General features: G+C 39.5%; 62 non-coding genes across 62 annotated transcripts; all 62 read left to right on the top strand.

The window, feature by feature from the left end:
* The first annotated feature begins 666 nt into the window (after positions 1-666).
* Positions 667-738, top strand: TRNAA-UGC (transfer RNA alanine (anticodon UGC)). Its single transcript has one exon. It is a non-coding gene; the product is annotated as a tRNA-Ala (tRNA).
* A 188-nt stretch (positions 739-926) lies between these two features.
* On the top strand, positions 927-1,000 carry TRNAA-UGC (transfer RNA alanine (anticodon UGC)). Its single transcript has one exon. It is a non-coding gene; the product is annotated as a tRNA-Ala (tRNA).
* A 186-nt stretch (positions 1,001-1,186) lies between these two features.
* On the top strand, positions 1,187-1,258 carry TRNAA-UGC (transfer RNA alanine (anticodon UGC)). Its single transcript has one exon. It is a non-coding gene; the product is annotated as a tRNA-Ala (tRNA).
* Positions 1,259-1,705: 447 nt separating this feature from the next.
* Positions 1,706-1,777, top strand: TRNAA-UGC (transfer RNA alanine (anticodon UGC)). Its single transcript has one exon. It is a non-coding gene; the product is annotated as a tRNA-Ala (tRNA).
* Positions 1,778-1,964: 187 nt separating this feature from the next.
* TRNAA-UGC (transfer RNA alanine (anticodon UGC)) lies at positions 1,965-2,036 on the top strand. Its single transcript has one exon. It is a non-coding gene; the product is annotated as a tRNA-Ala (tRNA).
* A 187-nt stretch (positions 2,037-2,223) lies between these two features.
* Positions 2,224-2,295, top strand: TRNAA-UGC (transfer RNA alanine (anticodon UGC)). Its single transcript has one exon. It is a non-coding gene; the product is annotated as a tRNA-Ala (tRNA).
* Positions 2,296-3,005: 710 nt separating this feature from the next.
* On the top strand, positions 3,006-3,077 carry TRNAA-UGC (transfer RNA alanine (anticodon UGC)). Its single transcript has one exon. It is a non-coding gene; the product is annotated as a tRNA-Ala (tRNA).
* Positions 3,078-3,525: 448 nt separating this feature from the next.
* Positions 3,526-3,597, top strand: TRNAA-UGC (transfer RNA alanine (anticodon UGC)). The gene has a single exon. It is a non-coding gene; the product is annotated as a tRNA-Ala (tRNA).
* A 188-nt stretch (positions 3,598-3,785) lies between these two features.
* On the top strand, positions 3,786-3,857 carry TRNAA-UGC (transfer RNA alanine (anticodon UGC)). Its single transcript has one exon. It is a non-coding gene; the product is annotated as a tRNA-Ala (tRNA).
* Positions 3,858-4,045: 188 nt separating this feature from the next.
* On the top strand, positions 4,046-4,117 carry TRNAA-UGC (transfer RNA alanine (anticodon UGC)). Its single transcript has one exon. It is a non-coding gene; the product is annotated as a tRNA-Ala (tRNA).
* Positions 4,118-4,305: 188 nt separating this feature from the next.
* Positions 4,306-4,377, top strand: TRNAA-UGC (transfer RNA alanine (anticodon UGC)). Its single transcript has one exon. It is a non-coding gene; the product is annotated as a tRNA-Ala (tRNA).
* A 188-nt stretch (positions 4,378-4,565) lies between these two features.
* Positions 4,566-4,637, top strand: TRNAA-UGC (transfer RNA alanine (anticodon UGC)). Its single transcript has one exon. It is a non-coding gene; the product is annotated as a tRNA-Ala (tRNA).
* Positions 4,638-4,825: 188 nt separating this feature from the next.
* Positions 4,826-4,897, top strand: TRNAA-UGC (transfer RNA alanine (anticodon UGC)). The gene has a single exon. It is a non-coding gene; the product is annotated as a tRNA-Ala (tRNA).
* Positions 4,898-5,085: 188 nt separating this feature from the next.
* On the top strand, positions 5,086-5,157 carry TRNAA-UGC (transfer RNA alanine (anticodon UGC)). Its single transcript has one exon. It is a non-coding gene; the product is annotated as a tRNA-Ala (tRNA).
* A 190-nt stretch (positions 5,158-5,347) lies between these two features.
* Positions 5,348-5,419, top strand: TRNAA-UGC (transfer RNA alanine (anticodon UGC)). Its single transcript has one exon. It is a non-coding gene; the product is annotated as a tRNA-Ala (tRNA).
* A 190-nt stretch (positions 5,420-5,609) lies between these two features.
* On the top strand, positions 5,610-5,681 carry TRNAA-UGC (transfer RNA alanine (anticodon UGC)). Its single transcript has one exon. It is a non-coding gene; the product is annotated as a tRNA-Ala (tRNA).
* Positions 5,682-6,388: 707 nt separating this feature from the next.
* Positions 6,389-6,460, top strand: TRNAA-UGC (transfer RNA alanine (anticodon UGC)). Its single transcript has one exon. It is a non-coding gene; the product is annotated as a tRNA-Ala (tRNA).
* A 188-nt stretch (positions 6,461-6,648) lies between these two features.
* TRNAA-UGC (transfer RNA alanine (anticodon UGC)) lies at positions 6,649-6,720 on the top strand. The gene has a single exon. It is a non-coding gene; the product is annotated as a tRNA-Ala (tRNA).
* Positions 6,721-6,907: 187 nt separating this feature from the next.
* Positions 6,908-6,979, top strand: TRNAA-UGC (transfer RNA alanine (anticodon UGC)). Its single transcript has one exon. It is a non-coding gene; the product is annotated as a tRNA-Ala (tRNA).
* Positions 6,980-7,688: 709 nt separating this feature from the next.
* On the top strand, positions 7,689-7,760 carry TRNAA-UGC (transfer RNA alanine (anticodon UGC)). Its single transcript has one exon. It is a non-coding gene; the product is annotated as a tRNA-Ala (tRNA).
* Positions 7,761-7,948: 188 nt separating this feature from the next.
* Positions 7,949-8,020, top strand: TRNAA-UGC (transfer RNA alanine (anticodon UGC)). Its single transcript has one exon. It is a non-coding gene; the product is annotated as a tRNA-Ala (tRNA).
* A 188-nt stretch (positions 8,021-8,208) lies between these two features.
* TRNAA-UGC (transfer RNA alanine (anticodon UGC)) lies at positions 8,209-8,280 on the top strand. The gene has a single exon. It is a non-coding gene; the product is annotated as a tRNA-Ala (tRNA).
* Positions 8,281-8,468: 188 nt separating this feature from the next.
* On the top strand, positions 8,469-8,540 carry TRNAA-UGC (transfer RNA alanine (anticodon UGC)). Its single transcript has one exon. It is a non-coding gene; the product is annotated as a tRNA-Ala (tRNA).
* A 188-nt stretch (positions 8,541-8,728) lies between these two features.
* On the top strand, positions 8,729-8,800 carry TRNAA-UGC (transfer RNA alanine (anticodon UGC)). Its single transcript has one exon. It is a non-coding gene; the product is annotated as a tRNA-Ala (tRNA).
* A 188-nt stretch (positions 8,801-8,988) lies between these two features.
* Positions 8,989-9,060, top strand: TRNAA-UGC (transfer RNA alanine (anticodon UGC)). Its single transcript has one exon. It is a non-coding gene; the product is annotated as a tRNA-Ala (tRNA).
* Positions 9,061-9,250: 190 nt separating this feature from the next.
* Positions 9,251-9,322, top strand: TRNAA-UGC (transfer RNA alanine (anticodon UGC)). Its single transcript has one exon. It is a non-coding gene; the product is annotated as a tRNA-Ala (tRNA).
* Positions 9,323-9,512: 190 nt separating this feature from the next.
* Positions 9,513-9,584, top strand: TRNAA-UGC (transfer RNA alanine (anticodon UGC)). The gene has a single exon. It is a non-coding gene; the product is annotated as a tRNA-Ala (tRNA).
* Positions 9,585-10,291: 707 nt separating this feature from the next.
* TRNAA-UGC (transfer RNA alanine (anticodon UGC)) lies at positions 10,292-10,363 on the top strand. The gene has a single exon. It is a non-coding gene; the product is annotated as a tRNA-Ala (tRNA).
* A 188-nt stretch (positions 10,364-10,551) lies between these two features.
* Positions 10,552-10,623, top strand: TRNAA-UGC (transfer RNA alanine (anticodon UGC)). Its single transcript has one exon. It is a non-coding gene; the product is annotated as a tRNA-Ala (tRNA).
* Positions 10,624-10,811: 188 nt separating this feature from the next.
* On the top strand, positions 10,812-10,883 carry TRNAA-UGC (transfer RNA alanine (anticodon UGC)). Its single transcript has one exon. It is a non-coding gene; the product is annotated as a tRNA-Ala (tRNA).
* Positions 10,884-11,070: 187 nt separating this feature from the next.
* Positions 11,071-11,142, top strand: TRNAA-UGC (transfer RNA alanine (anticodon UGC)). Its single transcript has one exon. It is a non-coding gene; the product is annotated as a tRNA-Ala (tRNA).
* Positions 11,143-11,851: 709 nt separating this feature from the next.
* Positions 11,852-11,923, top strand: TRNAA-UGC (transfer RNA alanine (anticodon UGC)). Its single transcript has one exon. It is a non-coding gene; the product is annotated as a tRNA-Ala (tRNA).
* Positions 11,924-12,111: 188 nt separating this feature from the next.
* Positions 12,112-12,183, top strand: TRNAA-UGC (transfer RNA alanine (anticodon UGC)). The gene has a single exon. It is a non-coding gene; the product is annotated as a tRNA-Ala (tRNA).
* Positions 12,184-12,371: 188 nt separating this feature from the next.
* On the top strand, positions 12,372-12,443 carry TRNAA-UGC (transfer RNA alanine (anticodon UGC)). The gene has a single exon. It is a non-coding gene; the product is annotated as a tRNA-Ala (tRNA).
* Positions 12,444-12,631: 188 nt separating this feature from the next.
* TRNAA-UGC (transfer RNA alanine (anticodon UGC)) lies at positions 12,632-12,703 on the top strand. The gene has a single exon. It is a non-coding gene; the product is annotated as a tRNA-Ala (tRNA).
* Positions 12,704-12,893: 190 nt separating this feature from the next.
* Positions 12,894-12,965, top strand: TRNAA-UGC (transfer RNA alanine (anticodon UGC)). Its single transcript has one exon. It is a non-coding gene; the product is annotated as a tRNA-Ala (tRNA).
* A 190-nt stretch (positions 12,966-13,155) lies between these two features.
* Positions 13,156-13,227, top strand: TRNAA-UGC (transfer RNA alanine (anticodon UGC)). The gene has a single exon. It is a non-coding gene; the product is annotated as a tRNA-Ala (tRNA).
* A 447-nt stretch (positions 13,228-13,674) lies between these two features.
* Positions 13,675-13,746, top strand: TRNAA-UGC (transfer RNA alanine (anticodon UGC)). Its single transcript has one exon. It is a non-coding gene; the product is annotated as a tRNA-Ala (tRNA).
* A 188-nt stretch (positions 13,747-13,934) lies between these two features.
* TRNAA-UGC (transfer RNA alanine (anticodon UGC)) lies at positions 13,935-14,006 on the top strand. The gene has a single exon. It is a non-coding gene; the product is annotated as a tRNA-Ala (tRNA).
* Positions 14,007-14,456: 450 nt separating this feature from the next.
* Positions 14,457-14,528, top strand: TRNAA-UGC (transfer RNA alanine (anticodon UGC)). Its single transcript has one exon. It is a non-coding gene; the product is annotated as a tRNA-Ala (tRNA).
* Positions 14,529-14,975: 447 nt separating this feature from the next.
* Positions 14,976-15,047, top strand: TRNAA-UGC (transfer RNA alanine (anticodon UGC)). The gene has a single exon. It is a non-coding gene; the product is annotated as a tRNA-Ala (tRNA).
* A 188-nt stretch (positions 15,048-15,235) lies between these two features.
* On the top strand, positions 15,236-15,307 carry TRNAA-UGC (transfer RNA alanine (anticodon UGC)). The gene has a single exon. It is a non-coding gene; the product is annotated as a tRNA-Ala (tRNA).
* Positions 15,308-15,495: 188 nt separating this feature from the next.
* On the top strand, positions 15,496-15,567 carry TRNAA-UGC (transfer RNA alanine (anticodon UGC)). The gene has a single exon. It is a non-coding gene; the product is annotated as a tRNA-Ala (tRNA).
* Positions 15,568-15,755: 188 nt separating this feature from the next.
* On the top strand, positions 15,756-15,827 carry TRNAA-UGC (transfer RNA alanine (anticodon UGC)). The gene has a single exon. It is a non-coding gene; the product is annotated as a tRNA-Ala (tRNA).
* A 188-nt stretch (positions 15,828-16,015) lies between these two features.
* TRNAA-UGC (transfer RNA alanine (anticodon UGC)) lies at positions 16,016-16,087 on the top strand. Its single transcript has one exon. It is a non-coding gene; the product is annotated as a tRNA-Ala (tRNA).
* Positions 16,088-16,277: 190 nt separating this feature from the next.
* TRNAA-UGC (transfer RNA alanine (anticodon UGC)) lies at positions 16,278-16,349 on the top strand. The gene has a single exon. It is a non-coding gene; the product is annotated as a tRNA-Ala (tRNA).
* Positions 16,350-16,539: 190 nt separating this feature from the next.
* On the top strand, positions 16,540-16,613 carry TRNAA-UGC (transfer RNA alanine (anticodon UGC)). Its single transcript has one exon. It is a non-coding gene; the product is annotated as a tRNA-Ala (tRNA).
* Positions 16,614-16,798: 185 nt separating this feature from the next.
* TRNAA-UGC (transfer RNA alanine (anticodon UGC)) lies at positions 16,799-16,871 on the top strand. Its single transcript has one exon. It is a non-coding gene; the product is annotated as a tRNA-Ala (tRNA).
* Positions 16,872-17,576: 705 nt separating this feature from the next.
* Positions 17,577-17,648, top strand: TRNAA-UGC (transfer RNA alanine (anticodon UGC)). The gene has a single exon. It is a non-coding gene; the product is annotated as a tRNA-Ala (tRNA).
* A 187-nt stretch (positions 17,649-17,835) lies between these two features.
* On the top strand, positions 17,836-17,907 carry TRNAA-UGC (transfer RNA alanine (anticodon UGC)). Its single transcript has one exon. It is a non-coding gene; the product is annotated as a tRNA-Ala (tRNA).
* Positions 17,908-18,097: 190 nt separating this feature from the next.
* TRNAA-UGC (transfer RNA alanine (anticodon UGC)) lies at positions 18,098-18,169 on the top strand. The gene has a single exon. It is a non-coding gene; the product is annotated as a tRNA-Ala (tRNA).
* Positions 18,170-18,617: 448 nt separating this feature from the next.
* Positions 18,618-18,689, top strand: TRNAA-UGC (transfer RNA alanine (anticodon UGC)). Its single transcript has one exon. It is a non-coding gene; the product is annotated as a tRNA-Ala (tRNA).
* Positions 18,690-18,877: 188 nt separating this feature from the next.
* On the top strand, positions 18,878-18,949 carry TRNAA-UGC (transfer RNA alanine (anticodon UGC)). The gene has a single exon. It is a non-coding gene; the product is annotated as a tRNA-Ala (tRNA).
* A 190-nt stretch (positions 18,950-19,139) lies between these two features.
* On the top strand, positions 19,140-19,211 carry TRNAA-UGC (transfer RNA alanine (anticodon UGC)). The gene has a single exon. It is a non-coding gene; the product is annotated as a tRNA-Ala (tRNA).
* Positions 19,212-19,401: 190 nt separating this feature from the next.
* Positions 19,402-19,473, top strand: TRNAA-UGC (transfer RNA alanine (anticodon UGC)). The gene has a single exon. It is a non-coding gene; the product is annotated as a tRNA-Ala (tRNA).
* Positions 19,474-19,920: 447 nt separating this feature from the next.
* Positions 19,921-19,992, top strand: TRNAA-UGC (transfer RNA alanine (anticodon UGC)). The gene has a single exon. It is a non-coding gene; the product is annotated as a tRNA-Ala (tRNA).
* Positions 19,993-20,180: 188 nt separating this feature from the next.
* Positions 20,181-20,252, top strand: TRNAA-UGC (transfer RNA alanine (anticodon UGC)). The gene has a single exon. It is a non-coding gene; the product is annotated as a tRNA-Ala (tRNA).
* A 188-nt stretch (positions 20,253-20,440) lies between these two features.
* On the top strand, positions 20,441-20,512 carry TRNAA-UGC (transfer RNA alanine (anticodon UGC)). The gene has a single exon. It is a non-coding gene; the product is annotated as a tRNA-Ala (tRNA).
* A 188-nt stretch (positions 20,513-20,700) lies between these two features.
* TRNAA-UGC (transfer RNA alanine (anticodon UGC)) lies at positions 20,701-20,772 on the top strand. The gene has a single exon. It is a non-coding gene; the product is annotated as a tRNA-Ala (tRNA).
* Positions 20,773-20,960: 188 nt separating this feature from the next.
* Positions 20,961-21,032, top strand: TRNAA-UGC (transfer RNA alanine (anticodon UGC)). Its single transcript has one exon. It is a non-coding gene; the product is annotated as a tRNA-Ala (tRNA).
* A 190-nt stretch (positions 21,033-21,222) lies between these two features.
* On the top strand, positions 21,223-21,294 carry TRNAA-UGC (transfer RNA alanine (anticodon UGC)). The gene has a single exon. It is a non-coding gene; the product is annotated as a tRNA-Ala (tRNA).
* Positions 21,295-21,484: 190 nt separating this feature from the next.
* Positions 21,485-21,558, top strand: TRNAA-UGC (transfer RNA alanine (anticodon UGC)). The gene has a single exon. It is a non-coding gene; the product is annotated as a tRNA-Ala (tRNA).
* Positions 21,559-21,742: the final 184 nt, after the last annotated feature.

The raw sequence follows: 21,742 nt of genomic DNA, 5'->3' as shown, positions 1-21,742 counted from the left end.
GGAAAACTTCGATTTTTGCAGATAGATAAGAGAAACATAATATTAGATGGTTATGACATTAACCGGCATAGATAACGCATGTAATGAGAAGTAATATTGATATTTTTATGTTTTTCAAACTATTTCATTGCTAATAGTTAGTTGTCTAGGGGAAATAAATCATTCGCAAGTTCCACAAATTAATATGAAATAGGTAAAAATCTATGCTTAAAATAAAAAACTTATTGAAGGTTTTATATGCATTTTAATACAGTTGCAAAAAAAAAAATTTCTTTTAACAGAAATTTAAAAAACGATACAATCCTACATCACAATTTTATCATCCCGAAATACAAAAAGTTCGGCAACAAACAAACTTAAAAAAACGAAAGGTATCAATATGTCTCAAAAAAAGTCAGGACAATTATGTCTCAAAAGTCAGTAACAATTATTTAGAAATAAAATAATGATTGTTAACAATTTCAACCTTTTAAATTAAAAAAAAATCTGTATAACTTTTTTTTATATAAAAGAGTATATAACACAAAACGCACATACAACTAGAATAAGAATGGAGAAATCTAGTTTCATTTAATCCACCCAGCTTAATCATTCCTGATATTTGACCTACTTTTGGTCAGACCTGTTACAATTATCATAATTGGTTATTTAACTATGAAAAGCACCGGGGGTGTAGCTCAGTGGTAGAGCGTTCGCTTTGCATGTGAAAGGCCCGGGGTTCGATCCCCCGCACCTCCACACCTACTTTTTTCATTCTAATATTTTTGCTTCGAATTACAGATCTCCATCATCTTCCTTTCAGAATCAATTAAACTTATTTTAAAGTAACGATCGTCAAACTTTGTTTCGCGCATTCTTTCCGTGTTCTTTTTTACGAAAAAGACGCTTGTTTTCGATTCTTTTTCCGCAGAAAAAAAACAAGCACTGGGGGTGTAGCTCAGTGGTAGAGCGTTCGCTTTGCATGTGAAAGGCCCGGGGTTCGATCCCCCGCACCTCGACACCTACTTTTTTCATTCTAATATTTTTGCTTCGAATTACAGATCTCCATCATCTTCCTTTCAGAATCAATTAAACTTATTTTAAAGTAATGATCGTCAAACTTTGTTTCGTGCATTCTTTCCGTGTTCTTTTTTACGAAAAAGACGCTTGTTTTCGATTCTTTTTCCGCAGAAAAGAAACAAGCACTGGGGGTGTAGCTCAGTGGTAGAGCGTTCGCTTTGCATGTGAAAGGCCCGGGGTTCGATCCCCCGCACCTCCACACCTACTTTTTTCATTCTAATATTTTTGCTTCGAATACAGATCTCCATCTACTTCCTTTCAGAATCAATTAAACTTATTTTAAATTAATGATAGCCAAACTTTGTTTCGCGCATTCTTTCCGTGTTCTTTTTTACGAAAAAGACGCTTGTTTTCGATTCTTTTTCCGCAGAAAAGAAACAAGCACTGCGGGTGTAGCTCAGTGGTAGATGGTTCGCTTTGCATATGAAAGGCCCGGGGTTCGATCCCCCGCACCTCCACACCTACTTTTTTCATTCTAATATTTTTGCTTCGAATTACAGATCTCCATCATCTTCCTTTCAGAATCAATTAAACTTATTTTAAAGTAATGATAATCAAACTTTGTTTCGCGCATTCTTTCCGTGTTCTTTTTTACGAAAAAGACGCTTGTTTTCGATTCTTTTCCCGCAGAAAAGAAACAAGTACTGGGGGTGTAGCTCAGTGGTAGAGCGTTCGCTTTGCATGTGAAAGGCCCGGGGTTCGATCCCCCGCACCTCCACACCTACTTTTTTCATTCTAATATTTTTGCTTCGAATTACAGATCTCCATCATCTTCCTTTCAGAATCAATTAAACTTATTTTAATTTATGATAGTCAAACTTTGTTTCGCGCATTCTTTCAGTGTTCTTTTTTACGAAAAAGACGCTTGTTTTCGATTCTTTTTCCGCAGAAAAGAAACAAGCACTGGGGGTGTAGCTCAGTGGTAGAGCGTTCGCTTTGCATGTGAAAGGCCCGGGGTTCGATCCCCCGCACCTCCACACCTACTTTTTTCATTCTAATATTTTTGCTTCGAATACAGATCTCCATCTACTTCCTTTCAGAATCAATTAAACTTATTTTAAATTAATGATAGCCAAACTTTGTTTCGCGCATTCTTTCCGTGTTCTTTTTTACGAAAAAGACGCTTGTTTTCGATTCTTTTTCCGCAGAAAAGAAACAAGCACTGCGGGTGTAGCTCAGTGGTAGAGCGTTCGCTTTGCATGTGAAAGGCCCGGGGTTCGATCCCCCGCACCTCCACACCTGCTTTTTTCATTCTAATATTTTTGCTTCGAATTACAGATCTCCATCATCTTCCTTTCAGAATCAATTAAACTTATTTTAAATTAATGATAGTCAAACTTTGTTTCGCGCATTCTTTCCGTGTTCTTTTTTACGAAAAAGACGCTTGTTTTCGATTCTTTTTTTCCGCAGAAAAGAAACAAGCACTGGGGGTGTAGCTCAGTGGTAGATGGTTCGCTTTGCATGTGAAAGGCCCGGGGTTCGATCCCCCGCACCTCCACACCTACTTTTTTCATTCTAATATTTTTGCTTCGAATTACAGATCTCCATCATCTTCCTTTCAGAATCAATTAAACTTATTTTAAAGTAATGATAATCAAACTTTGTTTCGCGCATTCTTTCCGTGTTCTTTTTTACGAAAAAGACGCTTGTTTTCGATTCTTTTCCCGCAGAAAAGAAACAAGTACTGGGGGTGTAGCTCAGTGGTAGAGCGTTCGCTTTGCATGTGAAAGGCCCGGGGTTCGATCCCCTTGCCCTCCACACCTACTTTTTTCATTATAATATTTTTGCTTCGAATTACAGATCACCATCATCTTCCTTTCAGAATCAATTAAACTTATTTTAAAGTAATGATAGTCAAACTTTGTTTCGCGCATTCTTTCCTTGTTCTTTTTTACGAAAAAGACGCTTGTTTTCGATTCTTTTTCCGCAGAAAAGAAACAAGCACTGGGGGTGTAGCTCAGTGGTAGAGCGTTCGCTTTGCATGTGAAAGGCCCGGGGTTCGATCCCCCGCACCTCCACACCTACTTTTTTCATTCTAATATTTTTGCTTCGAATTACAGATCTCCATCATCTTCCTTTCAGAATCAATTAAACTTATTTTAAAGTAACGATCGTCAAACTTTGTTTCGCGCATTCTTTCCGTGTTCTTTTTTACGAAAAAGACGCTTGTTTTCGATTCTTTTCCCGCAGAAAAGAAACAAGTACTGGGGGTGTAGCTCAGTGGTAGAGCGTTCGCTTTGCATGTGAAAGGCCCGGGGTTCGATCCCCTTGCCCTCCACACCTACTTTTTTCATTATAATATTTTTGCTTCGAATTACAGATCACCATCATCTTCCTTTCAGAATCAATTAAACTTATTTTAAAGTAATGATAGTCAAACTTTGTTTCGCGCATTCTTTCCGTGTTCTTTTTTACGAAAAAGACGCTTGTTTTCGATTCTTTTTCCGCAGAAAAGAAACAAGCACTGGGGATGTAGCTCAGTGGTAGAGCGTTCGCTTTGCATGTGAAAGGCCCGGGGTTCGATCCCCCGCACCTCCACACCTACTTTTTTCATTCTAATATTTTTGCTTCGAATTACAGATCTCCATCATCTTCCTTTCAGAATCAATTAAACTTATTTTAAATTAATGATAGTCAAACTTTGTTTCGCGCATTCTTTCCGTGTTCTTTTTTACGAAAAAGACGCTTGTTTTCGATTCTTTTTCCGCAGAAAAGAAACAAGCACTGGGGGTGTAGCTCAGTGGTAGAGCGTTCGCTTTGCATGTGAAAGGCCCGGGGTTCGATCCCCCGCACCTCCACACCTACTTTTTTCATTCTAATATTTTTGCTTCGAATTACAGATCTCCATCATCTTCCTTTCAGAATCAATTAAACTTATTTTAAATTAATGATAGTCAAACTTTGTTTCGCGCATTCTTTCCGTGTTCTTTTTTACGAAAAAGACGCTTGTTTTCGATTCTTTTTCCGCAGAAAAGAAACAAGCACTGGGGGTGTAGCTCAGTGGTAGAGCGTTCGGTTTGCATGTGAAAGGCCCGGGGTTCAATCCCCCGCACCTCCACACCTACTTTTTTCATTCTAATATTTTTGCTTCGAATTACAGATCTCCATCATCTTCCTTTCAGAATCAATTAAACTTATTTTAAATTAATGATAGTCAAAATTTGTTTCGCGCATTCTTTCCGTGTTCTTTTTTACGAAAAAGACGCTTGTTTTCGATTCTTTTTCCGCAGAAAAGAAACAAGCACTGGGGGTGTAGCTCAGTGGTAGAGCGTTCGCTTTGCATGTGAAAGGCCCGGGGTTCGATCCCCCGCACCTACACACCTACTTTTTTCATTCTAATATTTTTGCTTCGAATTACAGATCTCCATCATCTTCCTTTCAGAATCAATTAAACTTATTTTAAAGTAATGATCGTCAAACTTTGTTTCGCGCATTCTTTCCGTGTTCTTTTTTACGAAAAAGACGCTTGTTTTCGATTCTTTTTCCGCAGAAAAGAAACAAGCACTGGGGGTGTAGCTCAGTGGTAGAGCGTTCGCTTTGCATGTGAAAGGCCCGGGGTTCGATCCCCCGCACCTCCACACCTACTTTTTTCATTCTAATATTTTTGCTTCGAATTACAGATCTCCATCATCTTCCTTTCAGAATCAATTAAACTTATTTTAAAGTAACGATCGTCAAACTTTGTTTCGCGCATTCTTTCCGTGTTCTTTTTTACGAAAAAGACGCTTGTTTTCGATTCTTTTTCCGCAGAAAAAAAACAAGCACTGGGGGTGTAGCTCAGTGGTAGAGCGTTCGCTTTGCATGTGAAAGGCCCGGGGTTCGATCCCCCGCACCTCGATACCTACTTTTTTCATTCTAATATTTTTGCTTCGAATTACAGATCTCCATCATCTTCCTTTCAGAATCAATTAAACTTATTTTAAAGTAATGATCGTCAAACTTTGTTTCGCGCATTCTTTCCGTGTTCTTTTTTACGAAAAAGACGCTTGTTTTCGATTCTTTTTCCGCAGAAAAGAAACAAGCACTGGGGGTGTAGCTCAGTGGTAGAGCGTTCGCTTTGCATGTGAAAGGCCCGGGGTTCGATCCCCCGCACCTCCACACCTGCTTTTTTCATTCTAATATTTTTGCTTCGAATTACAGATCTCCATCATCTTCCTTTCAGAATCAATTAAACTTATTTTAAAGTAATGATCGTCAAACTTTGTTTCGCGCATTCTTTCCGTGTTCTTTTTTACGAAAAAGACGCTTGTTTTCGATTCTTTTTTTCCGCAGAAAAGAAACAAGCACTTGGGGTGTAGCTCAGTGGTAGAGCGTTCGCTTTGCATGTGAAAGGCCCGGGGTTCGATCCCCCGCACCTCGATATCTACTTTTTTCATTCTAATATTTTTGCTTCGAATTACAGATCTCCATCATCTTCTTTTCAGAATCAATTAAACTTATTTTAAAGTAATGATCGTCAAACTTTGTTTCGCGCATTCTTTCCGTGTTCTTTTTTACGAAAAAGACGTTTGTTTTCGATTCTTTTTTTCCGCAGAAAAGAAACAAGCACTGGGGGTGTAGCTCAGTGGTAGAGCGTTCGCTTTGCATGTGAAAGGCCCGGGGTTCGATCCCCCGCACCTCTACACCTACTTTTTTCATTCTAATATTTTTGCTTCGAATTACAGATCTCCATCATCTTCCTTTCAGAATCAATTAAACTTATTTTAAATTAATGATAGTCAAACTTTGTTTCGCGCATTCTTTCCGTGTTCTTTTTTACGAAAAAGACGCTTGTTTTCGATTCTTTTCCCGCAGAAAACAAACAAGCACTGGGGGTGTAGCTCAGTGGTAGAGCGTTCGCTTTGCATGTGAAAGGCCCGGGGTTCGATCCCCTTGCCCTCCACACCTACTTTTTTCATTCTAATATTTTTGCTTCGAATTACAGATCTCCATCATCTTCCTTTCAGAATCAATTAAACTTATTTTAAGTAATGATAGTCAAACTTTGTTTCGCGCATTCTTTCCGTGTTCTTTTTTACGAAAAAGACGCTTGTTTTCGATTCTTTTTCCGCAGAAAAGAAACAAGCACTGGGGGTGTAGTTCAGTGGTAGAGCGTACGCTTTGCATGTGAAAGGCCCGGGGTTCGATCCCCCGCACCTCCACACCTACTTTTTTCATTCTAATATTTTTGCTTCGAATTACAGATCTCCATCATCTTCCTTTCAGAATCAATTAAACTTATTTTAAATTAATGATAGTCAAACTTTGTTTCGCGCATTCTTTCCGTGTTCTTTTTTACGAAATAGACGCTTGTTTTCGATTCTTTTTCCGCAGAAAAGGAACAAGCACTGGGGGTGTAGCTCAGTGGTAGAGCGTTCGCTTTGCATGTGAAAGGCCCGGGGTTCGATCCCCCGCACCTCGATACCTACTTTTTTCATTCTAATATTTTTGCTTCGAATTACAGATCTCCATCATCTTCCTTTCAGAATCAATTAAACTTATTTTAAAGTAATGATCGTCAAACTTTGTTTCGCGCATTCTTTCCGTGTTCTTTTTTACGAAAAAGACGCTTGTTTTCGATTCTTTTTCCGCAGAAAAGAAACAAGCACTGGGGGTGTAGCTCAGTGGTAGAGCGTTCGCTTTGCATGTGAAAGGCCCGGGGTTCGATCCCCCGCACCTCCACACCTACTTTTTTCATTCTAATATTTTTGCTTCGAATTACAGATCTCCATCATCTTCCTTTCAGAATCAATTAAACTTATTTTAATTTATGATAGTCAAACTTTGTTTCGCGCATTCTTTCAGTGTTCTTTTTTACGAAAAAGACGCTTGTTTTCGATTCTTTTTCCGCAGAAAAGAAACAAGCACTGGGGGTGTAGCTCAGTGGTAGAGCGTTCGCTTTGCATGTGAAAGGCCCGGGGTTCGATCCCCCGCACCTCCACACCTACTTTTTTCATTCTAATATTTTTGCTTCGAATACAGATCTCCATCTACTTCCTTTCAGAATCAATTAAACTTATTTTAAATTAATGATAGCCAAACTTTGTTTCGCGCATTCTTTCCGTGTTCTTTTTTACGAAAAAGACGCTTGTTTTCGATTCTTTTTTTCCGCAGAAAAGAAACAAGCACTGGGGGTGTAGCTCAGTGGTAGATGGTTCGCTTTGCATGTGAAAGGCCCGGGGTTCGATCCCCCGCACCTCCACACCTACTTTTTTCATTCTAATATTTTTGCTTCGAATTACAGATCTCCATCATCTTCCTTTCAGAATCAATTAAACTTATTTTAAAGTAATGATAATCAAACTTTGTTTCGCGCATTCTTTCCGTGTTCTTTTTTACGAAAAAGACGCTTGTTTTCGATTCTTTTCCCGCAGAAAAGAAACAAGTACTGGAGGTGTAGCTCAGTGGTAGAGCGTTCGCTTTGCATGTGAAAGGCCCGGGGTTCGATCCCCTTGCCCTCCACACCTACTTTTTTCATTATAATATTTTTGCTTCGAATTACAGATCACCATCATCTTCCTTTCAGAATCAATTAAACTTATTTTAAAGTAATGATAGTCAAACTTTGTTTCGCGCATTCTTTCCGTGTTCTTTTTTACGAAAAAGACGCTTGTTTTCGATTCTTTTTCCGCAGAAAAGAAACAAGCACTGGGGGTGTAGCTCAGTGGTAGAGCGTTCGCTTTGCATGTGAAAGGCCCGGGGTTCGATCCCCCGCACCTCCACACCTACTTTTTTCATTCTAATATTTTTGCTTCGAATTACAGATCTCCATCATCTTCCTTTCAGAATCAATTAAACTTATTTTAAATTAATGATAGTCAAACTTTGTTTCGCGCATTCTTTCCTTGTTCTTTTTTACGAAAAAGACGCTTGTTTTCGATTCTTTTTCCGCAGAAAAGAAACAAGCACTGGGGGTGTAGCTCAGTGGTAGAGCGTTCGCTTTGCATGTGAAAGGCCCGGGGTTCGATCACCCGCACCTCCACACCTACTTTTTTCATTCTAATATTTTTGCTTCGAATTACAGATCTCCATCATCTTCCTTTCAGAATCAATTAAACTTATTTTAAATTAATGATAGTCAAACTTTGTTTCGCGCATTCTTTCCGTGTTCTTTTTTACGAAAAAGACGCTTGTTTTCGATTCTTTTTCCGCAGAAAAGAAACAAGCACTGGGGGTGTAGCTCAGTGGTAGAGCGTTCGCTTTGCATGTGAAAGGCCCGGGGTTCGATCCCCCGCACCTACACACCTACTTTTTTCATTCTAATATTTTTGCTTCGAATTACAGATCTCCATCATCTTCCTTTCAGAATCAATTAAACTTATTTTAAAGTAATGATCGTCAAACTTTGTTTCGCGCATTCTTTCCGTGTTCTTTTTTACGAAAAAGACGCTTGTTTTCGATTCTTTTTCCGCAGAAAAGAAACAAGCACTGGGGGTGTAGCTCAGTGGTAGAGCGTTCGCATTGCATGTGAAAGGCCCGGGGTTCGATCCCCCGCACCTCCACACCTACTTTTTTCATTCTAATATTTTTGCTTCGAATTACAGATCTCCATCATCTTCCTTTCAGAATCAATTAAACTTATTTTAAAGTAACGATCGTCAAACTTTGTTTCGCGCATTCTTTCCGTGTTCTTTTTTACGAAAAAGACGCTTGTTTTCGATTCTTTTTCCGCAGAAAAAAAACAAGCACTGGGGGTGTAGCTCAGTGGTAGAGCGTTCGCTTTGCATGTGAAAGGCCCGGGGTTCGATCCCCCGCACCTCGATACCTACTTTTTTCATTCTAATATTTTTGCTTCGAATTACAGATCTCCATCATCTTCCTTTCAGAATCAATTAAACATATTTTAAAGTAATGATCGTCAAACTTTGTTTCGCGCATTCTTTCCGTGTTCTTTTTTACGAAAAAGACGCTTGTTTTCGATTCTTTTTCCGCAGAAAAGAAACAAGCACTGGGGGTGTAGCTCAGTGGTAGAGCGTTCGCTTTGCATGTGAAAGGCCCGGGGTTCGATCCCCCGCACCTCCACACCTGCTTTTTTCATTCTAATATTTTTGCTTCGAATTACAGATCTCCATCATCTTCCTTTCAGAATCAATTAAACTTATTTTAAAGTAATGATCGTCAAACTTTGTTTCGCGCATTCTTTCCGTGTTCTTTTTTACGAAAAAGACGCTTGTTTTCGATTCTTTTTTTCCGCAGAAAAGAAACAAGCACTTGGGGTGTAGCTCAGTGGTAGAGCGTTCGCTTTGCATGTGAAAGGCCCGGGGTTCGATCCCCCGCACCTCGATATCTACTTTTTTCATTCTAATATTTTTGCTTCGAATTACAGATCTCCATCATCTTCTTTTCAGAATCAATTAAACTTATTTTAAAGTAATGATCGTCAAACTTTGTTTCGCGCATTCTTTCCGTGTTCTTTTTTACGAAAAAGACGTTTGTTTTCGATTCTTTTTTTCCGCAGAAAAGAAACAAGCACTGGGGGTGTAGCTCAGTGGTAGAGCGTTCGCTTTGCATGTGAAAGGCCCGGGGTTCGATCCCCCGCACCTCCACACCTACTTTTTTCATTCTAATATTTTTGCTTCGAATTACAGATCTCCATCATCTTCCTTTCAGAATCAATTAAACTTATTTTAAATTAATGATAGTCAAACTTTGTTTCGCGCATTCTTTCCGTGTTCTTTTTTACGAAAAAGACGCTTGTTTTCGATTCTTTTCCCGCAGAAAACAAACAAGCACTGGGGGTGTAGCTCAGTGGTAGAGCGTTCGCTTTGCATGTGAAAGGCCCGGGGTTCGATCCCCTTGCCCTCCACACCTACTTTTTTCATTCTAATATTTTTGCTTCGAATTACAGATCTCCATCATCTTCCTTTCAGAATCAATTAAACTTATTTTAAGTAATGATAGTCAAACTTTGTTTCGCGCATTCTTTCCGTGTTCTTTTTTACGAAAAAGACGCTTGTTTTCGATTCTTTTTCCGCAGAAAAGAAACAAGCACTGGGGGTGTAGTTCAGTGGTAGAGCGTACGCTTTGCATGTGAAAGGCCCGGGGTTCGATCCCCCGCACCTCGATACCTACTTTTTTCATTCTAATATTTTTGCTTCGAATTACAGATCTCCATCATCTTCCTTTCAGAATCAATTAAACTTATTTTAAAGTAATGATCGTCAAACTTTGTTTCGCGCATTCTTTCCGTGTTCTTTTTTACGAAAAAGACGCTTGTTTTCGATTCTTTTTCCGCAGAAAAGAAACAAGCACTGGGGGTGTAGCTCAGTGGTAGAGCGTTCGCTTTGCATGTGAAAGGCCCGGGGTTCGATCCCCCGCACCTCCACACCTGCTTTTTTCATTCTAATATTTTTGCTTCGAATTACAGATCTCCATCATCTTCCTTTCAGAATCAATTAAACTTATTTTAAAGTAATGATCGTCAAACTTTGTTTCGCGCATTCTTTCCGTGTTCTTTTTTACGAAATAGACGCTTGTTTTCGATTCTTTTTCCGCAGAAAAGGAACAAGCACTGGGGGTGTAGCTCAGTGGTAGAGCGTTCGCTTTGCATGTGAAAGGCCCGGGGTTCGATCCCCCGCACCTCGATACCTACTTTTTTCATTCTAATATTTTTGCTTCGAATTACAGATCTCCATCATCTTCCTTTCAGAATCAATTAAACTTATTTTAAAGTAATGATCGTCAAACTTTGTTTCGCGCATTCTTTCCGTGTTCTTTTTTACGAAAAAGACGCTTGTTTTCGATTCTTTTTCCGCAGAAAAGAAACAAGCACTGGGGGTGTAGCTCAGTGGTAGAGCGTTCGCTTTGCATGTGAAAGGCCCGGGGTTCGATCCCCCGCACCTCCACACCTACTTTTTTCATTCTAATATTTTTGCTTCGAATTACAGATCTCCATCATCTTCCTTTCAGAATCAATTAAACTTATTTTAATTTATGATAGTCAAACTTTGTTTCGCGCATTCTTTCAGTGTTCTTTTTTACGAAAAAGACGCTTGTTTTCGATTCTTTTTCCGCAGAAAAGAAACAAGCACTGGGGGTGTAGCTCAGTGGTAGAGCGTTCGCTTTGCATGTGAAAGGCCCGGGGTTCGATCCCCCGCACCTCCACACCTACTTTTTTCATTCTAATATTTTTGCTTCGAATACAGATCTCCATCTACTTCCTTTCAGAATCAATTAAACTTATTTTAAATTAATGATAGCCAAACTTTGTTTCGCGCATTCTTTCCGTGTTCTTTTTTACGAAAAAGACGCTTGTTTTCGATTCTTTTTTTCCGCAGAAAAGAAACAAGCACTGGGGGTGTAGCTCAGTGGTAGATGGTTCGCTTTGCATGTGAAAGGCCCGGGGTTCGATCCCCCGCACCTCCACACCTACTTTTTTCATTCTAATATTTTTGCTTCGAATTACAGATCTCCATCATCTTCCTTTCAGAATCAATTAAACTTATTTTAAAGTAATGATAATCAAACTTTGTTTCGCGCATTCTTTCCGTGTTCTTTTTTACGAAAAAGACGCTTGTTTTCGATTCTTTTCCCGCAGAAAAGAAACAAGTACTGGAGGTGTAGCTCAGTGGTAGAGCGTTCGCTTTGCATGTGAAAGGCCCGGGGTTCGATCCCCTTGCCCTCCACACCTACTTTTTTCATTATAATATTTTTGCTTCGAATTACAGATCACCATCATCTTCCTTTCAGAATCAATTAAACTTATTTTAAAGTAATGATAGTCAAACTTTGTTTCGCGCATTCTTTCCGTGTTCTTTTTTACGAAAAAGACGCTTGTTTTCGATTCTTTTTCCGCAGAAAAGAAACAAGCACTGGGGGTGTAGCTCAGTGGTAGAGCGTTCGCTTTGCATGTGAAAGGCCCGGGGTTCGATCCCCCGCACCTCCACACCTACTTTTTTCATTCTAATATTTTTGCTTCGAATTACAGATCTCCATCATCTTCCTTTCAGAATCAATTAAACTTATTTTAAATTAATGATAGTCAAACTTTGTTTCGCGCATTCTTTCCTTGTTCTTTTTTACGAAAAAGACGCTTGTTTTCGATTCTTTTTCCGCAGAAAAGAAACAAGCACTGGGGGTGTAGCTCAGTGGTAGAGCGTTCGCTTTGCATGTGAAAGGCCCGGGGTTCGATCACCCGCACCTCCACACCTACTTTTTTCATTCTAATATTTTTGCTTCGAATTACAGATCTCCATCATCTTCCTTTCAGAATCAATTAAACTTATTTTAAATTAATGATAGTCAAACTTTGTTTCGCGCATTCTTTCCGTGTTCTTTTTTACGAAAAAGACGCTTGTTTTCGATTCTTTTTCCGCAGAAAAGAAACAAGCACTGGGGGTGTAGCTCAGTGGTAGAGCGTTCGCTTTGCATGTGAAAGGCCCGGGGTTCGATCCCCTGCACCTCCACACCTACTTTTTTCATTCTAATATTTTTGCTTCGAATTACAGATCTCCATCATCTTCCTTTCAGAATCAATTAAACTTATTTTAAATTAATGATAGTCAAACTTTGTTTCGCGCATTCTTTCCGTGTTCTTTTTTACGAAAAAGACGCTTGTTTTCGATTCTTTTTCCGCAGAAAAGAAACAAGCACTGGGGGTGTAGCTCAGTGGTAGAGCGTTCGCTTTGCATGTGAAAGGCCCGGGGTTCGATCCCCCGCACCTCCACACCTGCTTTTTTCATTCTAATATTTTTGCTTCGAATTACAGATCTCCATCATCTTCCTTTCAGAATCAATTAAACTTATTTTAAAGTAATGATCGTCAAACTTTGTTTCGCGCATTCTTTCCGTGTTCTTTTTTACGAAAAAGACGCTTGTTTTCGATTCTTTTTTTCCGCAGAAAAGAAACAAGCACTTGGGGTGTAGCTCAGTGGTAGAGCGTTCGCTTTGCATGTGAAAGGCCCGGGGTTCGATCCCCCGCACCTCGATACCTACTTTTTTCATTCTAATATTTTTGCTTCGAATTACAGATCTCCATCATCTTCTTTTCAGAATCAATTAAACTTATTTTAAAGTAATGATCGTCAAACTTTGTTTCGCGCATTCTTTCCGTGTTCTTTTTTACGAAAAAGACGTTTGTTTTCGATTCTTTTTTTCCGCAGAAAAGAAACAAGCACTGGGGGTGTAGCTCAGTGGTAGAGCGTTCGCTTTGCATGTGAAAGGCCCGGGGTTCGATCCCCCGCACCTCCACACCTACTTTTTTCATTCTAATATTTTTGCTTCGAATTACAGATCTCCATCATCTTCCTTTCAGAATCAATTAAACTTATTTTAAATTAATGATAGTCAAACTTTGTTTCGCGCATTCTTTCCGTGTTCTTTTTTACGAAAAAGACGCTTGTTTTCGATTCTTTTCCCGCAGAAAACAAACAAGCACTGGGGGTGTAGCTCAGTGGTAGAGCGTTCGCTTTGCATGTGAAAGGCCCGGGGTTCGATCCCCTTGCCCTCCACACCTACTTTTTTCATTCTAATATTTTTGCTTCGAATTACAGATCTCCATCATCTTCCTTTCAGAATCAATTAAACTTATTTTAAGTAATGATAGTCAAACTTTGTTTCGCGCATTCTTTCCGTGTTCTTTTTTACGAAAAAGACGCTTGTTTTCGATTCTTTTTCCGCAGAAAAGAAACAAGCACTGGGGGTGTAGCTCAGTGGTAGAGCGTTCGCTTTGCATGTGAAAGGCCCGGGGTTCGATCCCCCGCACCTCCACACCTACTTTTTTCATTCTAATATTTTTGCTTCGAATTACAGATCTCCATCATCTTCCTTTCAGAATCAATTAAACTTATTTTAAATTAATGATAGTCAAACTTTGTTTCGCGCATTCTTTCCGTGTTCTTTTTTACGAAAAAGACGCTTGTTTTCGATTCTTTTTCCGCAGAAAAGAAACAAGCACTGGGGGTGTAGCTCAGTGGTAGAGCGTTCGCTTTGCATGTGAAAGGCCCGGGGTTCGATCCCCCTCACCTCCACACCTACTTTTTTCATTCTAATATTTTTGCTTCGAATTACAGATCTCCATCATCTTCCTTTCAGAATCAATTAAACTTATTTTAAATTAATGATAGTCAAACTTTGTTTCGCGCATTCTTTCCGTGTTCTTTTTTACGAAAAAGACGCTTGTTTTCGATTCTTTTTCCGCAGAAAAGAAACAAGCACTGGGGGTGTAGCTCAGTGGTAGAGCGTTCGCTTTGCATGTGAAAGGCGCGGGGTTCGATCCCCCGCACCTCGATACCTACTTTTTTCATTCTAATATTTTTGCTTCGAATTACAGATCTCCATCATCTTCTTTTCAGAATCAATTAAACTTATTTTAAAGTAATGATCGTCAAACTTTGTTTCGCGCATTCTTTCCGTGTTCTTTTTTACGAAAAAGACGTTTGTTTTCGATTCTTTTTTTCCGCAGAAAAGAAACAAGCACTGGGGGTGTAGCTCAGTGGTAGAGCGTTCGCTTTGCATGTGAAAGGCCCGGGGTTCGATCCCCCGCACCTCCACACCTACTTTTTTCATTCTAATATTTTTGCTTCGAATTACAGATCTCCATCATCTTCCTTTCAGAATCAATTAAACTTATTTTAAATTAATGATAGTCAAACTTTGTTTCGCGCATTCTTTCCGTGTTCTTTTTTACGAAAAAGACGCTTGTTTTCGATTCTTTTCCCGCAGAAAACAAACAAGCACTGGGGGTGTAGCTCAGTGGTAGAGCGTTCGCTTTGCATGTGAAAGGCCCGGGGTTCGATCCCCTTGCCCTCCACACCTACTTTTTTCATTCTAATATTTTTGCTTCGAATTACAGATCTCCATCATCTTCCTTTCAGAATCAATTAAACTTATTTTAAGTAATGATAGTCAAACTTTGTTTCGCGCATTCTTTCCGTGTTCTTTTTTACGAAAAAGACGCTTGTTTTCGATTCTTTTTCCGCAGAAAAGAAACAAGCACTGGGGGTGTAGCTCAGTGGTAGAGCGTTCGCTTTGCATGTGAAAGGCCCGGGGTTCGATCCCCCGCACCTCCACACCTACTTTTTTCATTCTAATATTTTTGCTTCGAATTACAGATCTCCATCATCTTCCTTTCAGAATCAATTAAACTTATTTTAAATTAATGATAGTCAAACTTTGTTTCGCGCATTCTTTCCGTGTTCTTTTTTACGAAAAAGACGCTTGTTTTCGATTCTTTTTCCGCAGAAAAGAAACAAGCACTGGGGGTGTAGCTCAGTGGTAGAGCGTTCGCTTTGCATGTGAAAGGCCCGGGGTTCGATCCCCCTCACCTCCACACCTACTTTTTTCATTCTAATATTTTTGCTTCGAATTACAGATCTCCATCATCTTCCTTTCAGAATCAATTAAACTTATTTTAAATTAATGATAGTCAAACTTTGTTTCGCGCATTCTTTCCGTGTTCTTTTTTACGAAAAAGACGCTTGTTTTCGATTCTTTTTCCGCAGAAAAGAAACAAGCACTGGGGGTGTAGCTCAGTGGTAGAGCGTTCGCTTTGCATGTGAAAGGCCCGGGGTTCGATCCCCCGCACCTCCACACCTACTTTTTTCATTCTAATATTTTTGCTTCGAATTACAGATCTCCATCATCTTCCTTTCAGAATCAATTAAACTTATTTTAAATTAATGATAGTCAAACTTTGTTTCGCGCATTCTTTCCGTGTTCTTTTTTACGAAAAAGACGCTTGTTTTCGATTCGTTTTCCGCAGAAAAGAAACAAGCACTGGGGGTGTAGCTCAGTGGTAGAGCGTTCGCTTTGCATGTGAAAGGCCCGGGGTTCTATCCCCCGCACCTCCACACCTACTTTTTTCATTCTAATATTTTTGCTTCGAATTACAGATCTCCATCTACTTCCTTTCAGAATCAATTAAACTTATTTTAAATTAATGATAGTCAAACTTTGTTTCGCGCATTCTTTCCGTGTTCTTTTTTACGAAAAAGACGCTTGTTTTCGATTCTTTTTCCGCAGAAAAGAAACAAGCACTGGGGGTGTAGCTCAGTGGTAGAGCGTTCGCTTTGCATGTGAAAGGCCCGGGGTTCGATCCCCCGCACCTCCACACCTGCTTTTTTCATTCTAATATTTTTGCTTCGAATTACAGATCTCCATCATCTTCCTTTCAGAATCAATTAAACTTATTTTAAAGTAATGATCGTCAAACTTTGTTTCGAGCATTCTTTCCGTGTTCTTTTTTACGAAAAAGACGCTTGTTTTCGATTCTTTTTTTCCGCAGAAAAGAAACAAGCACTTGGGGTGTAGCTCAGTGGTAGAGCGTTCGCTTTGCATGTGAAAGGCCCGGGGTTCGATCCCCCGCACCTCGATACCTACTTTTTTCATTCTAATATTTTTGCTTCGAATTACAGATCTCCATCATCTTCCTTTCAGAATCAATTAAACTTATTTTAAAGTAATGATCGTCAAACTTTGTTTCGCGCATTCTTTCCGTGTTCTTTTTTACGAAAAAGACGTTTGTTTTCGATTCTTTTTTTCCGCAGAAAAGAAACAAGCACTGGGGGTGTAGCTCAGTGGTAGAGCGTTCGCTTTGCATGTGAAAGGCCCGGGGTTCGATCCCCCGCACCTCGACACCTACTTTTTTCATTCTAATATTTTTGCTTCGAATTACAGATCTCCATCATCTTCCTTTCAGAATCAATTAAACTTATTTTAAATTAATGATAGTCAAACTTTGTTTCGCGCATTCTTTCCGTGTTCTTTTTTACGAAAAAGACGCTTGTTTTCGATTCTTTTTCCGCAGAAAACAAACAAGCACTGGGGGTGTAGCTCAGTGGTAGAGCGTTCGCTTTGCATGTGAAAGGCCCGGGGTTCGATCCCCCGCTCCTCAACACCTACTTTTTTCATTATAAAATTTTTGCTTCAAATTACAGATCCCCATCATCTTCCTTTCAGAATCAATTAAACTTATTTTAAAGTAATGATAGTCAAACTTTGTTTCGCGCATTCTTTCCGTGTTCATTTTTACGAAAACGACGCTTGTTTTCGATTCTTTTTCCGCAGAAAAGAAACAAGCTCTGGGGGTGTAGCTCAGTGGTAGAGCGTTCGCTTTGCATGTGAAAGGCCCGGAGTTCGATCCACCGCACCTCCACACCTACTTTTTTCATTATAATATTTTTTCGAATTACAGATCTCCATCATCTTCCTTTCAGAATCAATTAAACTTATTTTAAAGTAATGATAGTCAAACTTTGTTTCGCGCATTCTTTCCGTGTTCTTTTTTACGAAAAAGACGCTTGTTTTCGATTCTTTTCCCGCAGAAAACAAACAAGCACTGTGGGTGTAGCTCAGTGGTAGAGCGCTCGCTTTGCATGTGAAAGGCCCGGGGTTCGATCCCCCGCACTTCCACACCTACTTTTTTCATTCTAATATTTTTGCTTCGAATTACAGATCTCCATCATCTTCCTTTCAGAATCAATTAAACTTATTTTAAAGTAATGATAGTCAAACTTTGTTTCACGCATTCTTTCCGTGTTCTTTTTTACGAAAAAGACGCTTGTTTTCGATTCTTTTTCCGCAGACAAGAAACAAGCACTGGGGGTGTAGCTCAGTGGTAGAGCGTTCGCTTTGCATGTGAAAGGCCCGGGGTTCGATCCCCCGTACCTCCACACCTTTTTTTTCATTATAAAATTTTTGCTTCGAATTACAGATCTCCATCATCTTCCTTTCAGAATCAATTAAACTTATTTTAAATTAATGATAGTCAAACTTTGTTTCGCGCATTCTTTCCGTGTTCTTTTTTACGAAAAAGACGCTTGTTTTCGATTCTTTTTCCGCAGAAAAGAAACAAGCACTGGGGGTGTAGCTCAGTGGTAGAGCGTTCGCTTTGCATGTGAAAGGCCCGGGGTTCGATCCCCCGCACCTCCACACCTGCTTTTTTCATTCTAATATTTTTGCTTCGAATTACAGATCTCCATCATCTTCCTTTCAGAATCAATTAAACTTATTTTAAAGTAATGATCGTCAAACTTTGTTTCGCGCATTCTTTCCGTGTTCTTTTTTACGAAAAAGACGCTTGTTTTCGATTCTTTTTTTCCGCAGAAAAGAAACAAGCACTTGGGGTGTAGCTCAGTGGTAGAGCGTTCGCTTTGCATGTGAAAGGCCCGGGGTTCGATCCCCCGCACCTCGATACCTACTTTTTTCATTCTAATATTTTTGCTTCGAATTACAGATCTCCATCATCTTCTTTTCAGAATCAATTAAACTTATTTTAAAGTAATGATAGTCAAACTTTGTTTCGCGCATTCTTTCCGTGTTCTTTTTTACGAAAAAGACGCTTGTTTTCGATTCTTTTCCCGCAGAAAACAAACAAGCACTGTGGGTGTAGCTCAGTGGTAGAGCGCTCGCTTTGCATGTGAAAGGCCCGGGGTTCGATCCCCCGCACTTCCACACCTACTTTTTTCATTCTAATATTTTTGCTTCGAATTACAGATCTCCATCATCTTCCTTTCAGAATCAATTAAACTTATTTTAAAGTAATGATAGTCAAACTTTGTTTCACGCATTCTTTCCGTGTTCTTTTTTACGAAAAAGACGCTTGTTTTCGATTCTTTTTCCGCAGACAAGAAACAAGCACTGGGGGTGTAGCTCAGTGGTAGAGCGTTCGCTTTGCATGTGAAAGGCCCGGGGTTCGATCCCCCGTACCTCCACACCTACTTTTTTCATTCTAATATTTTTGCTTCGAATTACAGATCTCCATCATCTTCCTTTCAGAATCAATTAAACTTATTTTAAATTAATGATAGTCAAACTTTGTTTCGCGCATTCTTTCCGTGTTCTTTTTTACGAAAAAGACGCTTGTTTTCGATTCTTTTTCCGCAGAAAAGAAACAAGCACTGGGGGTGTAGCTCAGTGGTAGAGCGTTCGCTTTGCATGTGAAAGGCCCGGGGTTCGATCCCCCGCACCTCCACACCTGCTTTTTTCATTCTAATATTTTTGCTTCGAATTACAGATCTCCATCATCTTCCTTTCAGAATCAATTAAACTTATTTTAAAGTAATGATCGTCAAACTTTGTTTCGCGCATTCTTTCCGTGTTCTTTTTTACGAAAAAGACGCTTGTTTTCGATTCTTTTTTTCCGCAGAAAAGAAACAAGCACTTGGGGTGTAGCTCAGTGGTAGAGCGTTCGCTTTGCATGTGAAAGGCCCGGGGTTCGATCCCCCGCACCTCGATACCTACTTTTTTCATTCTAATATTTTTGCTTCGAATTACAGATCTCCATCATCTTCTTTTCAGAATCAATTAAACTTATTTTAAAGTAATGATCGTCAAACTTTGTTTCGCGCATTCTTTCCGTGTTCTTTTTTACGAAAAAGACGTTTGTTTTCGATTCTTTTTTTCCGCAGAAAAGAAACAAGCACTGGGGGTGTAGCTCAGTGGTAGAGCGTTCGCTTTGCATGTGAAAGGCCCGGGGTTCGATCCCCCGCACCTCCACACCTACTTTTTTCATTCTAATATTTTTGCTTCGAATTACAGATCTCCATCATCTTCCTTTCAGAATCAATTAAACTTATTTTAAATTAATGATAGTCAAACTTTGTTTCGCGCATTCTTTCCGTGTTCTTTTTTACGAAAAAGACGCTTGTTTTCGATTCTTTTCCCGCAGAAAACAAACAAGCACTGGGGGTGTAGCTCAGTGGTAGAGCGTTCGCTTTGCATGTGAAAGGCCCGGGGTTCGATCCCCTTGCCCTCCACACCTACTTTTTTCATTCTAATATTTTTGCTTCGAATTACAGATCTCCATCATCTTCCTTTCAGAATCAATTAAACTTATTTTAAGTAATGATAGTCAAACTTTGTTTCGCGCATTCTTTCCGTGTTCTTTTTTACGAAAAAGACGCTTGTTTTCGATTCTTTTTCCGCAGAAAAGAAACAAGCACTGGGGGTGTAGCTCAGTGGTAGAGCGTTCGCTTTGCATGTGAAAGGCCCGGGGTTCGATCCCCCGCACCTCCACACCTACTTTTTTCATTCTAATATTTTTGCTTCGAATTACAGATCTCCATCATCTTCCTTTCAGAATCAATTAAACTTATTTTAAATTAATGATAGTCAAACTTTGTTTCGCGCATTCTTTCCGTGTTCTTTTTTACGAAAAAGACGCTTGTTTTCGATTCTTTTTCCGCAGAAAAGAAACAAGCACTGGGGGTGTAGCTCAGTGGTAGAGCGTTCGCTTTGCATGTGAAAGGCCCGGGGTTCGATCCCCCTCACCTCCACACCTACTTTTTTCATTCTAATATTTTTGCTTCGAATTACAGATCTCCATCATCTTCCTTTCAGAATCAATTAAACTTATTTTAAATTAATGATAGTCAAACTTTGTTTCGCGCATTCTTTCCGTGTTCTTTTTTACGAAAAAGACGCTTGTTTTCGATTCTTTTTCCGCAGAAAAGAAACAAGCACTGGGGGTGTAGCTCAGTGGTAGAGCGTTCGCTTTGCATGTGAAAGGCCCGGGGTTCGATCCCCCGCACCTCCACACCTACTTTTTTCATTCTAATATTTTTGCTTCGAATTACAGATCTCCATCATCTTCCTTTCAGAATCAATTAAACTTATTTTAAATTAATGATAGTCAAACTTTGTTTCGCGCATTCTTTCCGTGTTCTTTTTTACGAAAAAGACGCTTGTTTTCGATTCGTTTTCCGCAGAAAAGAAACAAGCACTGGGGGTGTAGCTCAGTGGTAGAGCGTTCGCTTTGCATGTGAAAGGCCCGGGGTTCTATCCCCCGCACCTCCACACCTACTTTTTTCATTCTAATATTTTTGCTTCGAATTACAGATCTCCATCTACTTCCTTTCAGAATCAATTAAACTTATTTTAAATTAATGATAGTCAAACTTTGTTTCGCGCATTCTTTCCGTGTTCTTTTTTACGAAAAAGACGCTTGTTTTCGATTCTTTTTCCGCAGAAAAGAAACAAGCACTGGGGGTGTAGCTCAGTGGTAGAGCGTTCGCTTTGCATGTGAAAGGCCCGGGGTTCGATCCCCCGCACCTCCACACCTGCTTTTTTCATTCTAATATTTTTGCTTCGAATTACAGATCTCCATCATCTTCCTTTCAGAATCAATTAAACTTATTTTAAAGTAATGATCGTCAAACTTTGTTTCGAGCATTCTTTCCGTGTTCTTTTTTACGAAAAAGACGCTTGTTTTCGATTCTTTTTTTCCGCAGAAAAGAAACAAGCACTTGGGGTGTAGCTCAGTGGTAGAGCGTTCGCTTTGCATGTGAAAGGCCCGGGGTTCGATCCCCCGCACCTCGATACCTACTTTTTTCATTCTAATATTTTTGCTTCGAATTACAGATCTCCATCATCTTCCTTTCAGAATCAATTAAACTTATTTTAAAGTAATGATCGTCAAACTTTGTTTCGCGCATTCTTTCCGTGTTCTTTTTTACGAAAAAGACGTTTGTTTTCGATTCTTTTTTTCCGCAGAAAAGAAACAAGCACTGGGGGTGTAGCTCAGTGGTAGAGCGTTCGCTTTGCATGTGAAAGGCCCGGGGTTCGATCCCCCGCACCTCGACACCTACTTTTTTCATTCTAATATTTTTGCTTCGAATTACAGATCTCCATCATCTTCCTTTCAGAATCAATTAAACTTATTTTAAATTAATGATAGTCAAACTTTGTTTCGCGCATTCTTTCCGTGTTCTTTTTTACGAAAAAGACGCTTGTTTTCGATTCTTTTTCCGCAGAAAACAAACAAGCA

This window comes from Parasteatoda tepidariorum, chromosome 10 (assembly GCF_982258835.1).
Source record: "Parasteatoda tepidariorum strain Cologne lab strain chromosome 10, Ptep-v5.0, whole genome shotgun sequence".
In the NCBI taxonomy this organism is placed as follows: domain Eukaryota; kingdom Metazoa; phylum Arthropoda; class Arachnida; order Araneae; family Theridiidae; genus Parasteatoda; species Parasteatoda tepidariorum.
Note: the sequence above shows the minus strand (reverse complement) of the source record. Positions and strands in the feature narration are given on the sequence as shown.